The 18,812-nt window shown below is 42.8% G+C and overlaps 1 long non-coding RNA gene across 1 annotated transcript; it reads right to left on the reverse strand.

The window, feature by feature from the left end:
• Window positions 1-218: 218 nt before the first annotated feature.
• LOC116780073 lies at window positions 219-11,129 on the reverse strand. Its single transcript, XR_004354315.1, has 3 exons — window positions 11,118-11,129; window positions 3,118-3,122; window positions 219-309 (listed from the first exon to the last, which is right to left on the reverse strand). It is a non-coding gene; the product is annotated as an uncharacterized LOC116780073 (long non-coding RNA).
• Window positions 11,130-18,812: the final 7,683 nt, after the last annotated feature.

Raw genomic sequence — 18,812 nt, forward strand, 5'->3', positions numbered from 1 at the left:
AATCCAGTGTGCACACAGGGTTTTTATCTGGAGGGAAAGGGTCAGAACATAGGGTGGAGCAGGAGACAGACAGACCGGGGGACAAACCGGGATTGAGCCGTGGGCAAAAAAGGGGGGGGGGGAAGCGCAGGAGGGACCAGGGGAGGAGAGGGCGAATGGGGGCTGTCTCCTACCGCAGCTTCTCCAGCCAGTCGACAGAGAGGACAGAGGTGCAGGGAGGTAACACACAATGTGTAAAGTCCATTCAATCGCTGTACATATTTTTCCATCTCCGGAATCGTTCCCATTCCGATTCCTGGTCCTCGACATCTACGTGGTCGACTTTCACACTCAACTTCTCTACCTGGCCAGCGATGTCCTGCCACATCTCTGTTGCCCAGATGGGTTTCCCTTGGGGTTGTCAGTTGGCCATCCCCACAGAACATTGGCCACCATCCATGAGTCAGTGTAGAGATAGAGTCTTGACCACTTCTCTCATCCAGCTATATCCAAAGCCAGCTTAACGGCTTTAAGCTCTGCAAACTCACTTGACCCACCTTGTCCTTCGGTCGCTTCTGCAACTCACCTTGTGGGACTCCGTACGGGTGCCTTCCATTTTCGGTTTGTCCCTACAATGCGACAGGAGCCATCCGTGAAGAGTGCATATCGCCTTTCATCTCCTGGTAGCTTGTCATATGGTGGGGTCTCCTCAGCCCGTGTCACCTGCTCCTTTTCTTCTTCAGAGGATAGTCCGAAACTCTCACCTTCGGGTCAATTGGTGATAATTTCCAGAATCCCAGGGTGATTAGGATTCCCTATCCACGTTCGCTGTGTGATCAGAGCGATCCATTTACTCCATGTGGCATCAGTGACGTGATGTGCAGAAGGAACTCTTGCCTTGAACATCCAGCCCAGCACCGGTAGTTGGGGTGCCAGGATGAGCTGCGCTTCGGTGCCGATCACTTCTGAGGCAGCTCGAACTCCTTCATAAGTAACCAGGATCTCTTTCTCAGTTGGTGTATATCTGGTTTCAGATTCTTTGTATCCCCGACTCCAGAATCCCAGCGGTCATCCTCGGGTCTCCCCAGGCACCTTCTGCCAGAGGCTCCAGGAAGGGTCATTCTTCCCGGCTGCAGTGTAGAGCACGTTCTTCACGTCCTGTCCTGTCCTTACTGGCCCAAGGGCTACCGCATGGGCAATCTCCTGTTTAATTTGTTCAAAGGCTTGTTGTTGTTCAGGGTCCCACTGGAAATCATTTTTCTTCCATGTCACAAGGTAGAGAGGGTTCACAATCTGACTGTACTCGGGGATATGCATCCTCCAAAAGCCCACAGCGCCTAGGAAAGCCTGTGTTTCCTTCTTGCTGGTTGGTGGGGACATGGTTACTATTTTCCTAATCACCTCCGTTGGAATTAGGCGGCGTCCATCTTGCCACTTCACTCCTAGGAACTGAATTTCCTGAGCAGGTCCCTTGACCTTACTCCGTTTAATGGCAAAACCCGCTCTTAGGAGAATCTGGATTATCTTCTCTCCTTTCTCAAAGACTTCCCTCGCTGTGTTCCCCCATACAATGATGTCATCAATGTACTGTAGATGTTCTGGAACCTCGCCCTTTTCCAGTGCAGTCTGGATCAGTCCATGGCAAATGCTGGGACTGTGTTTCCACCCCTGAGGCAGTTGATTCCAGGTGTACTGCACACCTCTCCAAGGGAAAGCAAATTGTGACCGGCACTCAGCTTCCAAAGGAATGGAGAAAAAGGCATTGGCAATGTCAATGGTGGCATACCACTTGGCTGCCTTGGACTCCAGCTCATACTGGAGCTCCAGCATGTCTGGCACAGCAGCACTCAGGGGTGGTGTGACTTCATTGAGTCCACGGTAATCCACCGTCAACCTCCACTCTCCGCTGGACTTACTAACTGGCTATATAGGGCTATTAAAGGGTGAGTGAGCCTTGCTGACCACCCCCTGGGTCTCTAGGTCACGGATCATCTTATGTATAGGGGTCACAGAGTCTCGGTAGGTGCGGTATTGCCGACGGTGCACTGTTGCTGTGGCTATCGGTACCAATTGTTCTTCAACCTTCAGCAGTCCCACAGCAGAAGGGTCCTCTGAGAGACCAGGCAAGGTGTTCAACTGTCTAATTTCCTCTGTCTCCACAGTAGCTATGCCAAAAGCCCAGCGAAGTCCTTTTGGGTCTTTGAAATACCCACTCCTCAGGTAATCTATGCCAAGGATGCACGGGGCCTCTGGGCCAGTCACGATGGGGTGTCTGTGCCATTCGTTCCCAGTCAGGTTCACTTCAGCTTCCAGTACAGTCAGCTGTTGGGATCCCCCTGTTACCCCAGAAATGGAGACGGATTCTGCCCCTACGTATCTTGATGGCATTAAAGTACATTGTGCGTCGGTGTCCACTAAGGTCTTATATCTTTGCGGATCTGATGTGCCAGGTCACCGAATCCACACTGTCCAATAGACTCGATTGTCCCTCTCCTCTACCTGGCTAGAGGCAGGGCACCCCTAGTCCTGGTCATGGTACTCATTGTGCTCTTCTTGTGAGTATGACCTGGAGGTCTCTTCAAGAGGATCAGATGTATCATCATTCCTGTACCATCTGGAGTCTTGCCCACAAGAGACTGGAGCAGCATTTACCCTTGAAGAGTTCCTTGTGGCACTTGTTCCTCTTTTCAGTTCACGTACCTGGGCTGCTAAGGAAGAGGTGGGTTTCCCATCCCACTTCCTCATATCTTCTCCGTGTTCACGGAGGTAAACCCATAGATTGCCACGTGGAGTGTACCCTCTCTCCTTAACTGGGGGACACTGGCTCCTAATAGCAGAGACACTTGTTTGTCCTGGCGCGATATGGAAGATCCCTTCCTTAATTTCTTCTCTTAACTTCTGGTGTCCCTCTTCAATCTTCTCTTCCAGGTTTCGGACATGTTCGGTCAGTTTGGTTTCCACAGATGAGACGTGGGCTCGTAATGGGGTGGTGACAGTGTCTTCATAAATCCTGAGTTTACTAACCAACGCGCCCACCTTGTCCTCTCCCTCCCTCCATTGCAGCATTGCTAAGTAGCGGGAATACATTTCTGGCCTGAGTCGTGCAAACTTTAACCACATCTGGGATGTGCACTGTACACCATCTGGACTTTTAGGGAATCTTTCATTCTCTGAAAAGATTATCTCCAGTACAACTAATTCTCTTAAGCACCGGATACCTTGTTCCATCGTGTTCCACTGTCCTTGCTGTACGTGGAGGTCCTCACAAAGGTATCTCTCCCTCACACTGGACAACAGTCACCGCCAGAGGCTGAGAGTTTCCTGTCTCCTTCCAATCCCCTGATCAATGACTACATCTCGAGACAGGGATCCCAGCTGTCTGGCTTCACTCCCATCTAGAATTGTATCGTTAGCTGCGGCATCCCAGATTTGGAGCAGCCAGGTCAGAATGGACTCATTCGCCTGTTGTGTGAACTCTCTCCGGAGCTCATGTAGCTCACCCAGGGATAGGGACCGAGTGATTATTTCTGGTTCCGTCTCCTCCAGTGGATGTGAAGGTCCTGCCTCTTCATCATCATTTGCTATATGGACTGATTTAGTCTTTGATTTCCTTTTCTGGACAGGGGTGACTGCTATTGGTTTTGGTTGTTCTTCTGGTTCCTCGATGGTTTGTGTGGACACGGTGCCGGTTGATTAATTTCTTTCTCCCTCTGACTCAGCTGTGGTTTGGGTGGACGTGGTGCCTGTGGATTTGCTCCTTCTCTCCTCCCCCTGACAGTGCTGTACCATGTCAAGTAGTGTCCGGTAGGCAGTGGTCAGGGCCCAGCAGGTTGCTGTAAGCTGACCATCTCTAGAGCTGCCAGAGCATTTTCCCTTCACCAGTCTTATCATGCTAACAGGATCCTGCAGTTGTTCAGGGGTGAATTTCCAGATCATTGGAGGAGAAAACTTCTCCAAATACTGGCCGATGTCCTCCCACTTCCCGTGCCACTCAGCATTATCCACTCTCAGGGCAGGCATCCAAACAACCTCCCTAGAAGGCCCTGTTCTGACCCTAAACATGGTGTAGACAGTACAGAGCAGACAAAGCAACACTAACAATAACATTATGCTGTCCTTAACATCAAAAGGGAACTCAATATTTTCAAAAACTGTTGTAGCAGGTCTGAAGGGCAAGAAGGAGGTGAGAGGCTGGAAACAACCATTCCCCCCTGTTCCCCCAAAGGGCTGGGTGCGATTTTTAATGAGGCCCCAGAGTTAGCAACCCAAACCAGGACAGGTAAACAGGACTGAATACACATTTACAATGAAACTCATTGCTTCTGATGTTATGATGACATAAATATAGTATACTTATAAAGCAATTTGGATCCCTCTCCCTGGTTTTAAAGAGAGCATCAAAACAGGTAAATAGTACCCCATCTGTGGAAATATGAACATGCTCAGATACAACATCCACGTGAATGCATCAAACAACATGGTGATCAGGGAGTTTCTATATCCAAATAGACAAATGCTTAAAATGAAATTGTGATTCTGACTTCTCTCTGTCTGCCCCACGTTGGGCACCAAAAATGTGTTGGTTTAAAAGTTAACCAGCAGGGGAAACCAACCCAACTCAAAAGAGAGATTACAAGTCAGAATAACAATTTAATAAAATAATACAATAAGTACGACCACACAGACAAGCAACCGACCCTAACCCACAAAGCCCAAATGTACAACCCAGCACCCCGGGGCACAAACAAAGCGGTGTTCCCTGGGCCCCCCCCCCCCCGAGTCCAAAGTAAAGGGAGAGGAGGAAAACCTGCCAGTGGGAGAGCTGCTGCAGTCCGACCAAAAGTGGTGATTGCAGTCCAGCCGAGGGTGGTGGTCTCAGTCCGGCTGAGAGCGGTGAGTTGCAGTCTGGTTGAGAGCAGTGAGTTGCAGTCCTCCTCTGGATCCCACAAGTGGTGGAAAGGTTCTTAAACTCCAGGTTTATATATTCTCCAGCTCAGGTAGGAATGTTTAGTCCCTCCCTCAGAGCGGGGAATTCCATAAAAGGATGTTCAGTCCTTCCCTCAGAGTGGGGAATTCCATAAAAGGGCATGAGGACAGGAACATCCCCCCACCTCGCAGGCCTCTACTGACAACAGTTTCTGGGAAATGGCATGGAAGGTTATAGGATACACAGTTTCGGGCTACACCCATCCAGTGATGAATCGGTCCCAGCTGTTCTAACTAGGACAATACTGAATAAGAATCTCTGAACATTTACATTAGGCATATCAAGAGAAGTTTCACAGCAGTAGTCACTAAAGGAAAACAAAACAGTTATTAGAATTCACGCAATATACCACAAATAATTCTGTTGAAGAGATTCATACTCCCTTTCACTGAGTATAATGTTGTAACTTCTGCAGCGTGACATGCATTCTAACTTGCAAGAATTGTTTTAGCTTTTGAAAAACAGCAAATTACAACATTACTTGTCTTTACAGTTTTTTAAGACTTCCTAAATTGTGGAAAAGTTAAACCGATGTTTGAGTTATGTGAGTAATGTGTGATTGGCAGCAACGCAGGATTTCTGTCTATAGTCTGAACCTAGAAAAATGAATAGATAAGTCAGCATTACAGTCTACTAATACAGTTTGAAATTCAGTGCCTTCTGTGAGAAGTCAGTCCATGTTGTCTCTGATGTCTGGGATGTAGTCAACTCTCAGCCTTTGTTCATCTACCTCTTCTAGTTGTTCTTCACCTTTAATAAAAAACTTACAAATTTGTTATTAATAGTTCAGTATATTTTAAGTGGTTATCGTGGGTAATTTCGCAGTTTTTCTTTGAAGTTGAAGGTTTAGTGATGATTCTTTGCAGTGTAATTCACTCTGTTGGAGATAGGTTCCACGGTTTGGTTTTTTGAATTTGTTCTGGAGCATTCTTCAATACTGTTTCTCAAATAACATTGGTTAGAACAATCACATTTGGTTTTAACTCAGCTTTTTAGGTCTCTAACTTTTGTATTTTCTTTTACTCTGCTTTTATCATTTTGAGCAGCATTTTATCAGGTTGTACTGCAGAACAATTTTCTCTTATTGTAAAGCAAAACACAAGGAATTTCAGGAAGGCCACTGTAACTTTGATAAAGTCAAGTAGCAAGGCATTAATGGAGAGCAGGTTGATAAGTGTCAGTTTTTACTATGAAGAAACAACTGGTTGTTCAAAATCCCAGTGTTATAGGTTATAAATTCCATAGGGGAATTTTTCTTCCCCTGTTCCACTCTAAGAAAAAACGGAATGAATGGGGGGAAGGGAGTCAATACGCTTTACAAAAGATCTGGCAGAATTCCTCGCTGATGGCCCATCAGAGGCTGGGGGGAGAGGGGAGGAGTTTTGGGAGGGGGTGGTTGGCTCTTCTCGGAGGGGAGAGGGGCAGACGGCGGAGTTCGCTCTTGGGGACGGAGACGGGGATCTGCGTGCGGGCATTTGGAGAGAAGGCCTGGAAGTCTTTCTTTCTGGCTTTGCACCCTGGTGAGGCCGGACCACCGGACTCGGTCGGCTTGCACACTGCCTCGTGACTCCAGCCGGGACCTACTGGGTTTTCATCGGAGAGGTCTGTGCTTGCTGGGGGAGAAGGGAAGAACCTTGGAACACCGTCATCTGGGAACAACAAGAACTGCAGACCCTACACCTCCAGAGACCCAACAGTGCCCCCTGCAGACCAACACAGAGAACTACAGGCCCTGCACCTCCAGCAATCCAACAGTGCCCTCTGCAGGTCACGATTAGGACTGCACTAAAGGACAGAGAAGTATTCATTCAGACTTTTTTTTTTCTAGGACTACTGTCTAGTTTTTTTGTGTTCTGTTACTGTTTTTTGCCAACATACATATATCTTTTAATAAAGGGTTGTTATTTCTTCTGGTTTTTTCCACACTTCCTCGATTAAAACCCCTTAATTTTGAATTTGCAATTGCTGAGAGAGAGGAGTTTGGTCTATCTCATAACTCATCTTCTTTAGCAAACATTCCAGTCTCCTCAGACTGAGACACCCAGCATATGGAAATCCTTCAGAGGATGGGATTACTGATTTTGATAAGGGTTTTATTGGTTTGACTGGATTAAATATAGTTTTATCTTTTTTTTTACCTATCTGTTATCAAGTCACACACAGTTTGGGATTTGAACAGCATTTCTGAAACTGAAACTTCTACCTTTCTAATGTAAGGATTCACAGTAATTCATAGGGAAGATTTTTGCCTCTCTGGATGCAAAAAAAATGAAGTTGGAGAACAGTCACGTCCTTTCAGACTCAAGCAGTCTCTTTTAGCTTCTGAAAAGACATGATCAGCTAGGGTTTATAAGCAACTAATTCTGAATTTTTGCTGATATTATATATTTTTCTGGGATAACATAATATTTTGTGAATGTATGTATTAAGTAATGAAAAATAGGAATGTTTGAAAATTCTAAACACATTACTTGAACAAAATAGTTATAATAGTTTAACTTACGCAGATGCATTTAAGAATTTAACAATTGTAAAGCAACTTCCAACTTTAGCAAACTAAATAAAGCCACAGCTAAACTCACTCAGGTTGCTCCAAACTAGGGTCTTGCTCATAGGCATACCAGGGGATCCAGGATGCACACTTGACTACAGGGAGGATGGTAGAAATGCTTCCTGGCAAAGCAGCAACAGTTCTGGTCTAAGTTTGTCACCTGATAACAGGGACACATCTTTGCTGCTTAGTACAGAGACTAGAACAGATGTAGCTTAAAACAATTTAGATACTTTCAAAATTACGCATATTTGTATTTCACAGAATCTGAGCAAGGCAGAATTTGTCTTTTGAATCCCCAAATATATTAAACTCAAATCAATGCAAGGTTGTAACTAATAGTCAATTGTGTTCTATTTCAGAGTTTGTTATTGGAGCTGTTATCTTTTTCAGCAAAATATCTTTGGGTGAAAGAACATTTATACCCTTTTGTTTCCTTTCTCAGAAAACCTCACAGTTCTGAAAGCACTCGAGTTTTTTCAGAATGTTTTCTGGTTTTCAGCAACAATCTGCATTAAAAATTGACTAAGAAACAATTTCCACCTCTCAGTCTTTCTGGCATATGCTCTACTGAAAAGAGAACAGAAAAATTAAGGTTATCAAAGAGATTCACATGGTTTGTTTCTTTTTTGTTGTTATAAAAAGTAGAAAAGGTTTTGATTTCTTCTACTCAATTACTAAGCAACAGTTTAAATTTGAAAGACTGTCTGTTGCTATGCAATTCCTTGTATTATCTCTTTAGATCTCATCTCTCTCCCCACAAAGGTGGAATTCTCAGGCTAAAACGGCCCATTTTTTCTTTATTCTCTGGCAAAAACTGCCTTTGTCAAATTAGTCTACACAAAAACTTTTCTAGTGATCTCTAAAGACTTGTCTCTAAAACACAGAACAACGAAAGGGTGCTGCACAGCTGTCCGTGTGGGGAGGCAGTGCAGTTGTGCCTGGTGACACCTCCGCTCTACTCTGGTGGAAAGACGTCCCCCCCCCCACGCTTTGGAATTCTTCATCGCAGGCAGTGGGACCACCCCCACAGGCTCCAGCCTGCCACCTGCACCCCGGTCGAGCACGGATCTGGCTCCAACCCGTCCCAGCACGGCGCCGCCCCATGCCCCACACCCCCCCCCCCCCCCCCCCCCGCTGCAGGGGGTCATCTCCATCAGGGTCCTGGCAGTACCCTCTCTCTTTTGTTCAAGACACTTTCTTCAGGTTTTCACTACATTAAATTTAATCTGTGAGAACTTTTCAGAACTGTTGCATGTCCTATGTGTTTCGTCTTACACACACTGTGAAACTGAAACAGTTAACTAGCACATGAACAAAGAATAGGTAACTCGGGTTGCGAAAAAGAAAAGAAGGTGGGTGCCGACTCTAAGCCCAGTGGTTCGTACAAGGACGGGTTCTGCTCTACTGTTTTCTGCCCGACCCCCGCTGAGGGGGAGCCCCGCTTCTCTGTTCACTCTCGAGTTTGTTTCTGCCCTGTTCCTTTTGCCTGCATGTCTCAATTTGACTTTCTCTCCTTATTTGTCTTCTTGGTGGAGTCGTCCGGTGGAAAGACTGTCTTTGCTGCTGCTGAAAATTCCCACATCGGTGGCAATGGAGGGGAGGGGTCCCTCTTTCTTTTCTGCCTCCAGGGGTGAATTGTTAGGTTTTTCTACATTTTCTGGTTTGGAGGGCGGTGACTTTTTAAAAGCGTGATCTTTTAAAGTTTCAAAGACAGTTTGCTACGGTTTCAGGACACTGGCAGGCTGCTTATCTTCCTGGGTAGCTGCATCTCAGAATTTGGTCCCTATGTGAATCATTGCATGGATTGCTGCCTCCTGCCCGCTTCCAAATCTTTCAGTCTCACAGAGCAAGCGCCAGGCAGACATGCTAAATGCAACTGACATAGTAGCTTCAAAACCTTGTTTTCAGCATCATAACAGCACACGTTGTAATGCAAAATCGTTAATCTTAACAGCCTTACAACTAAGGAGAGTTTATGTTTTGTCCCATTGTTACAATTTTTGTTCCCGATGGCTCACCTCTGATGTCTTACCTCGTGAGGTGTCGATAAAATCTCAGGTCCAGACCAAGGTAGAATCCTATTGCTCTCAAAGCTTCATCGGGTGCCATCTCCACCGTACTTTGGCCCATGGTTCAAACTCTCTCGGAGATAAATCACTTTTAACTCTCTCTCGGAGATAAATCACTTCGGCACAGCATCACGTCGGTGTCACCAAATGTCGCTGTTGAGACGGTCAAAGCGACACAGAAATAGTCTTCTTCCAAAAATAGGACAGGAGAGGGATAGATCCTTTATTGTAACAAATCACTGACATTTATAGCCCTTGGCATAACATACATGTTACACTACAATTGGTGTCTTCAAATAAACATGTATCAGGATTGGCTACCCTGCAGCACACTCAGGATGATTCAGCATTTGCAGACTCACAGTGACTTGCTTAGCTCTGTCTTCCTTCTGACAGACCTGTTGTCAACCCCTACAAGTCTATTTCCCTTTCACTCTCCCTAATACTCATTAGCCTTTACACTTCTTCCTTAAGTTCTGCCACTAGACAGATAAAATCATTCACCTGTTCACACCATATGCAGGCGTCTTTTGCCCTGTCCTCCTGGCCCTAATGCCAGGCTCAGACACTCCCTGCAGCCAGTGACCTGGACAACTGTATCCTTCTTGGGGCATTTCTGTCTGGGTTACCACACTCCTGCTGGCAGCAGCAGCAATGGTTTTCGACTGTTTGTTAACCATTGCTGGATCTAGTCAAGTTGGGGAAAAAAACCCCAAAAAACCAAAAAACACTACCACACCCACACCTAACACGCAGTCCACCACCAGGAGCCAGGAGGGTGGCTGTGCCCTTCCTGCTCACCCTGCCTGTGTGAACTGCCGTGCCAACTGCTGTACCCCCACTGATGTGCCCAATCAGCCACAAATGGTCCTGGACACTCTCCTTGCTTGCCTGATTGGCTGCCAAGAGCACACCTCTTGAGGTAGTGTGGGTGGGATGCCTAGTGTGCAGTGCCACTTTACATCAGCAGCTTCTATGGGTGGAAAGATGGGCAAGGGCTTCTCCTTAAGTGGTGGGGCCATTTTTTGTGTATGATTTCCTGCTTCACATCAAGGTCCAGTAGTTTCTTCTCTTTCTATAATGGGTCTAGCTTTATATTCAGGGGGATTTGAAGGAGATAAAGTATCATCTTCACCTGTTTATCATTGGGATCACCCCTTATGTTTCCATCCTGTTCTTCAGGGGATACAATTAGTTTCCTAATTTGTACAATACCAGGTGAATTGGTAGCCTGCTTAAGCATCACCTCTAACTTTTCTTCCAGGTTTTGTTATTTTCTCCTATTCTTCCCATAACTGTTTCTATAGTTGCTCAATTTCAAAAGACAGTAATAATTCAACTGCTTTTGTCTCTTCTAGTTCCTCTCTTGGATCTTGTTTCTCTCTACTATGGTTTTTCCTATCATGACAGACAGCTTCTATGCAGGCGACTAACACTTTGAAAATAATTCCTTTGTCTTTCCCATCCTTTATACAGCTTCTGGTTACCTTTAACTGTTCTTCCATAGCTTTCTAATTATGCCAATTACCATGACCCCATTCAATCTGATTCAGGTAACTAGTTTGCAAGAGCACTATGGTTGTAAACCAGGTAAGACTAAAATCTGGCAAGTGGAATCCTATCAATGCATACATAATAACGGTCCATACATTCGGATTACAGTTGGTCCTCTATGACAACTGGTGAAATTTCTAATAGATATAGGAGCACAAAGTTCAATATTAACACAACAGGATGCCAACAAGCTGGATGTGCAACCTGGATAGCAAAGAGGAGTAAACAAAGCAAGTGTTATGTACCAAACTGACTAAGTTAATTTATGGCATGTTATCTACTCTCTTTGCAGTTAAAGATCACAATGAAAACATTTTGGGTTTTGATGTTTTGCATAGCTGAACCTGGTGTTTGCTGGACTGCAGCGTGTAGTCCTTCGGTTCAAACATTGACCCTAACCCTGAAAGAAATCAGGAGAGCAGAGTGCATTTACTCTGTGCAGCACCTGCACTCCCTGATTCAAAAGTTACTAATGTACCTCAATATCCAATTCCTGTTGCAGCACAAAAAGGAGTTTCTGAAATTATAGCTGATTTGGAAAAGAGACAAATCATCTCCCATATAATTCACCAGTTTGGGCAGTCTGAAAAATGGAATGGAAGATAGTGATAAACAGTTGAATACCGGCACTTAAATGCCAACACAGCTCCACTAACAGCAACAGTACCCAAAATCGCAAACCTAACAGCCACAATACAAGCAACCACATACCTGTGGATGGCAGCACTAGATAGAAAAGATGAGTTCTTTATGGTCCCCTGTAGTGGGTTTCTGTGGTTGGGTTTTGGTAGCGGGGGGACTACTGTGGGGAAATGAACTCCATCTCAACCAGACCCAATACATCCCCTTACAAGAGGAGGATGAAAAGAAATTTGCTTTTACTTGGGAAGGTGTACAGTATACGTTTAACAGACTCCCACAGGGGTATAAACATTCACCCACAATTGCTCATGCTGTGCTTGTTTAACTTTTACAGTCTCACTCATTTCAGACACAAAATTATGTAATATTCTAAATGAAAGAGACCCCCCTGAAAAGGTATGGGAAGTAGTAACAACAGTGCAGTAAGCCCTTCATGAAGCAGTTGAGATTCCACCTGAGAAATGTCAAGGACCAAGTAAAGAAATAAAGTTTTTAGGAACTTGGTGGATAGTAGGCAGTGTGGTGGTTCTTACAGACAATATAAGGAAAATAGAACAACTGCAGATGTCCCAATTTAGGAAAGAATTACAACAGTTAATAGGAAATTTAGGATATTGAAGAAAACATGTACCTGGATTTTCTATCATTGCTTGCCTGGTGTATTCACTTTTATGAAAGGGAAAATCATGGAGATGGAACTTGGAATATGAAGAGGCAGTCAAAACCCTAATAGAGGAATTAAAGACATATCAGTCACTGGGCCCAGTACACACTGCAACCCTGTTATAGCAGAATGAGTTTTTTCTAAACTGGCTTTGATGGACCAAAGAGATTGTTCTTATTCAGCTCAACTGCAATTAAAGAGACAGAACAGAGATATTCCAAGTGGGAAAAGGAACTTATGTCGTTAGTCTGAGCAGTGAAACAACTTGAACCACTGTTCTGGTTAAAGAGATAGGAGGAAGAGTTTAGCGCTATGTGGGTGTGACCAAACTGTTTATTCTACACCATCTACGTCATCATTGGAGGACGAGGTTTTGTCAGGGAATGCCGAGGCACCAGAAGCTGAACTTTTTCTTCTTGCCTGGGTCGTGGAAGGGAGTGGAGTGGTCCCTTTAAAAACCTCTGGTAGAAGCAGAAGGGGGATCTTTCTTTTGCTCAAGAGAGGGTGTAGGACTGGGGTCCTGGGACTGCATGGTTGCTTGGTATGGAGAAAAAGCTGCTGTGGTCACCAAGAACACTGTTGTTGCACCTTCAGAGGGAGGGAGTGGTCCCAGACTGGGTCGGAGTTGCCTCAGGGCCAGTGAACAGTACTGTCTAAAACAGTTTTCTTTCTTATTTTTATCTTTGGGTGCAGGTACTCATCACAGGTATTCTTCCACTGGAGTTAACAGCTTCTTTTCTCCCTTTCACAGGTTGCCCAAGGTCGCTTGGTAGATTCCAGTGTTATCTCTGAGGCCTCTGGTTGAGTTGTTGTTTCAGGGCCTCTAACCTGAACATCTGTTTGGTTCCCTACATTGTTTGGTTTTTTAGAACAAGTAAACCTATGACAGTGTCTAATGTTAAATAACTTGGTTTTTGTTTCTCTATTTTTGGGAATACCAAATATTGAAAAAGTATCTGATGAAATCCATAGGCTGGACTCTCAGATATCTCTAACTGGATAAGGAGTTACTGTGTGCAAGTATAACCCCACAACTTGGTCTGTTTCCTCCTGTGTAACAACACTTGGACTTTGTAACAACAGCAACAAAGTGCCCACTCATACTGTGTACCAACAATAGAGGATTATTTAATTATAAACTGCAGTTTCAGATTATAAACTTATAGATCATTTATGCCATATGGAGTTAGTGAGTTAGAGTGTCATGTTGCTTTATCACCAGAAATTGCTAAGAATCATCTTTAAAAAAATTTTTTTCAAGGTTGACACAAAAGATTTGCATTAGATAATAAGTACTGGAACAAGGGAGATCCCTCCAGGACTGATAAAAGAAGAAATAATTCTAGTTGTTTATATACAACAGTGTAACAGTGAATATTCTGACCCAGATAAATTTTTAAACTGTTTTTTATCTTTCCCCTTGTTATTTGTTCTTCCTCAGGTTTTTCCTACCTTCTACTCATCCACAGTTACATGGAATGGGTATTATTCTGGGTTATTTACCTCTCTGTCAGTATCACCCCTTACCATGTGGCAATAAAACAAAGCCTAAATAGTCAATGCAATTGACTTCCTACTTACTGTTTATTAAATAACGTGTATTTAGCTAGGAAAACATACTGTCGCTCTTTATGACATTAGGGTTGTCTATATTCCCATATTTAGGTGCTCTGCCTAGTAACTTCCCCTGGAGAGTCTATTCTCCAGACAACCTAGAATAAGAGATCTCATGCTATGTGCTGTATTTATAGCCCTGCTGTAACAGAAAACCGGGAAATAAACTCTCTAACCAGTTTGTTAGGTTAGAAAGCCAACATTACTTTATTCAGTGTTGAGGTACATCAGGATAGCTCCATAAAACATGTATGTCAGTTATCAAATTTTTAACTATTTATACATTTTAGCAAACAAAGGAATTAGTGATCATTGGCTTACAAGTTATGTAGTTCTCTTCATTAATTAGCATTCTATCTTCTATTGGTTATTGATTTCTTGCTTCTCATGCTAATTAGTCCTCATTTTAGTCTTTTTATTATCTTTTTCCACAGTAGGGAGAGTCTCAGTAATTGTCTTTGTTAGTTTCTTCTTCATGTCTGGTTTCTGTGTCTTTGTGGTTTATAAATTCTGCATTCTTTGTGTCCAGGTCTCAACAATAAATTTCTCTCAGGTCTAAGAGCACTGAAGCATGTCAGGCTCTAAACTTTTAGTTTGCTTTTTTAACACATGGACATGACCCAGAGCTTGCCCATCATCCGTTATCTATTTCATGGATTAAATTTCCTCTAAACAATTTCCCCCCCACTGCTACATAGGCCCCTTTTTAAAGAAATATAACTTGTTCAGTAACAAATTCCTCCTTTGAGACTTCAATATAATTTCTTTAAAGTCTCATATCCACTTATTTTATCAACCTAGTCCACACATTCTGTTACATCCTAATTTTCAAATTTGGAATAAAACCCATAAGCCAACAATTAATATCAAAACTGTGATAAGTATGCCAATCAGTTTTCTTGAGATCACAAATTTGGGATCCATGATGTCATCCAATAAAACGCATCTTCCACTTGACCTTTTTTTATTTCATGAAAGATTTTGCTGTTCCGTCTAATTTCTTCCAAATCAGTTTGAATTCTCAAAGTCTGATCCATGTATACACAGCAACTGGTGTTAAAGACTGTGCACACACCACCTTTGGAAGCCAAAAGCAGATCTAGAGCCATTCGATTTTTTTTTACTGCTTTTGAAAAGCTGGTAATTTCTCGCTGCAAAGCGCTGATTGCATCATTTGTTCAGTTTTCTAGTTGTTTGATAACTCTGGATATGTTCACTATAGTCTTCTCCAATTCAGGTACTCCTAACCATGGTAGGAGTATTCTCACAAACATGGAATCCAGAGGACCTCTCAACTAATCAATTTAAAGTTCATTTGTGTCTTGTTATAAAAGATTGCAGATGTCCTCTGGGGAACTCTGATTTATCAATGACATCTACTTTTGGTACTAAAGCTCCAATGGTGCATATTCCTTGCCATCCAAGGGGTAGAACTTTTCTAGTCTGGTTTCCACAAAGCCAGTAGTATCCCATATTATCTGGAATAGGCCACCATTGTGTATTTAAAATACTCATTCCTGTTACATCCAAATACGAATGACACTTGAGATAATCTCCTACTAACACTCCTTGCTTACAATTAGGTGACTCCATTTTCCGGTGAGGGGTTGCTCCTGGGCTGCTCCTGGTCCTTTTAGGCATTGTTGAACACAGGAGGTCTCAGTGACTACTACTTCTACCGACAGGATTTGTTGATCTATAGGGGGTTGGGCTGTTTCTCCCTCCAAAAGGTACATCACTCCAGTTGGAGGAAGAGCATTGGAGAATACACTTGGTGTTGGAAGTCCTATCATCTGAGTACTTTCATCTGAATGAATACAAAATTGAGAACAAATCCAACAATTACTACTATTTGTTATCAGTGTTACGGCTTGCACTAGTTTTAGATGTGAATTTTTCTTCCAAGGGTCAGGTAGTATTTGTTCTATTTGTGTCATGTTACAGTGGTCTTTAGGGAAAAGGACATTGCTCCCTTTCCCTAAAGACCACTTACACCTCAGACACTTGAAGCCATACTTGCCATTACAATCGTTAGTTGCAAGGCCTTGATAGGATGGTTGACTAATCCAGGAACAAATAACCATGTTGTAATACTGGAAATATTGTTCTGTAAACACAAAAAGATAAACCATTTAACATCTTTCATTTTAAAGTCTCTGGTTCCATTGCAGCTTTATCTGCAGCAGATTTGCTGTTTGCTATACTGTCCAGTAAGGTTCTTCTGGGTTCGAAGCTGGCTTGATTCAGTTGTAGTGGATCCATGAATCTACTCCATGCATCTTCACAGCAGTATTGACAGTTAGCAGCACTTGATATGGTCCCTTCCACCTTTCTTGGAGAGGTTCTTCAATCCAGTTGTTGGGGTATACCCAGTCTCTGGGTTGGTATGGATGGGGGCAACATCCAGCGGCGTGGGTGCTGCCATCACAACATATCTGTGGAGAGAAGACAACACCTTCCCTAGAGATACAACATATCCTGTTAGACTTTGATCCCCACCAATTTGGATATTCCCTTTGCTTTCTGTAACCTGATATGGTCGTCCATACAATATTTCATATGGGCTCACCTTTTCCTTGGATGTAGGTCTAATTCGTACCCTCAGTAAGACCAAAGGAAGGGCATCTGGCCATTTTAAATATGATTCCCGGTAAATCTTGCTAATTTGTCTTTTTATACTCTCATTCATTCTTTCTACTTTCCCCTTGACTGAGGTCTCCATGGAGTATGCAAGTCCCATTTCACCCCTAATGTTTTAGCTGGGCTTTGCACTATTTTTCAGCAATGAAATGTGAACCTCTGTCTGATGACATTCCCACTGGCATTTCAAACCTTGGGATAATTTCTTTCAATAAAATCTTTACCACCTCCCTAGCTTTGTTGGTGCAACAAGGAAAAGCTTCTGACCATCCTGAAAAAGTATCTACCAGTGCCAATAAACACCTGTACCTATTTTGCCGTGGAAGCTCTGCAAAGTCTATTTGCCAATAGTCTCCTGGCCAATTTCCTTTCTCAACAGTCCTGGGCGTAGGCCATCTAATTTGATGTGTATTGTTCTTTAAACAGGTTTGGCACTTTCTAACAATGCTTTTTATGATACCAGTCATTTGTACACTCAAAACTTGAGGCTTCAATGTTTCTACCATGATGATTTTTTTTTATTTTTAACCACAATGTGACAAGAGCTTCCCATAGCCTACCTTCCTATGGGAGATACAAATATTAAATACTACAAGAATTCCTGGCTCAATTAACTCTCTTTTCATTGCCTTCCCTTTATTTCCCTCCAGGCCTGGCACAAACAAACAGGTTTGTATTACAAAAGTAATTTTTAAACAGTTACAAGGGAAAGTCTGCTGATATGAACTTGTGGAAATGGAAAGAACTCCTAGAGAGGTCTACAATTCTTCATTTGACAATTCATTTGTACATGGAAGGTCAATCTTTTTTGGGTACTGACTTGCAAAAATAACTTGAATACCACCACCTAAAAAGTGCTGATACAAATGATGCATTTGAGAGAATTCAGGTACTTATAGGATTTCCATTAGTACTAGGTAGAGATATTGTGCAAATCCTCAAATGATTCAATTTCACCTCACTTTTCAGCTGCTGGCACTGTACAAAGGGAAAAATAGGTATTAGTTACTTTTTTTTAAGCATCAGAGCTACTTAAACTATCTGCAAACTACAGTTAATGTACATGTAAACCTGTCATGCATCAAAAGCCAAATTTTAACAATATGTGAAACACATTTCTTTAGATGGATCCCTGAATTTTGACACTTAGCCTATCCATATGCAGATGTCAGATTGTACCTTTATTCTGACAGCATTATCACACCATAACACATACTGTATATCTATCTGCATTATTCTAAGATACAACTCTCCTCAGTACTTAAACATTACTCTTTATTATACATCAACCAATGTATTTTTTGTTCATTTTTACCTCTTTTATGGTTTTTTTTAATTACAGAGAAAATGCTATATAGCTATTCATGATGGTATTGAAATAAACATAAATTCCAGATATTTTACAAGGAGGATGGAATGCCCAGCTGTATGTTCACTCTAACAGCTCCTGCAGTTCCTGTTTGAAGGATATGACACATGCTGTGAAATGCACCAGTCACCAAAAAAACCCCACCTCAAAATACTTAAAAAATATACACACACTCAAAGTAATTTATATTGACAAATAAAGAATATTGTTTGTTAAGGCTGTGCTTCAGAGAGAGGATGTTTAGGGTTAAGTAGCCTTCATCAAGGCACAGAATGGGAAGAGGTAAGCACAGCTATCTGTAGAAGTTATATAAAACCACTAGTGAGGTATGCATGCAGCAACACAATTTAAAAGTGCACAACTGGTCTTTGTAACAAAACTGAACATAGTTAAAAGGAAATACTGTGACTTTTCAATTGCCACAGTTTTGCTTCATTATTAAAAACATGGCAAATATTTCCAAACATAAAATTCACAATTTGAATAAATGAAATTTTAAACAAAGTGCTTCGCAGATCTGAACCCTGCATGGTTGTACTGTCTGGCCTAGAAGCATTTTGTAGACATCATAGGAGCATTTCACACAAAACTGAAAATATAATTCAGATGAATAATAAACAGGACATTTCTAACAGTTTTACACTTTCAAGTAGTCGAGTTCTTACGGCCACTGGGTTTTGTAGCAAATGTGTCCTACAGCAGTACAGGTTCATAGATTCCGTTAGCAACAGAGTCCCATT

Source organism: Chiroxiphia lanceolata, chromosome W (genome assembly GCF_009829145.1).
Source record: "Chiroxiphia lanceolata isolate bChiLan1 chromosome W, bChiLan1.pri, whole genome shotgun sequence".
Taxonomy (NCBI): domain Eukaryota; kingdom Metazoa; phylum Chordata; class Aves; order Passeriformes; family Pipridae; genus Chiroxiphia; species Chiroxiphia lanceolata.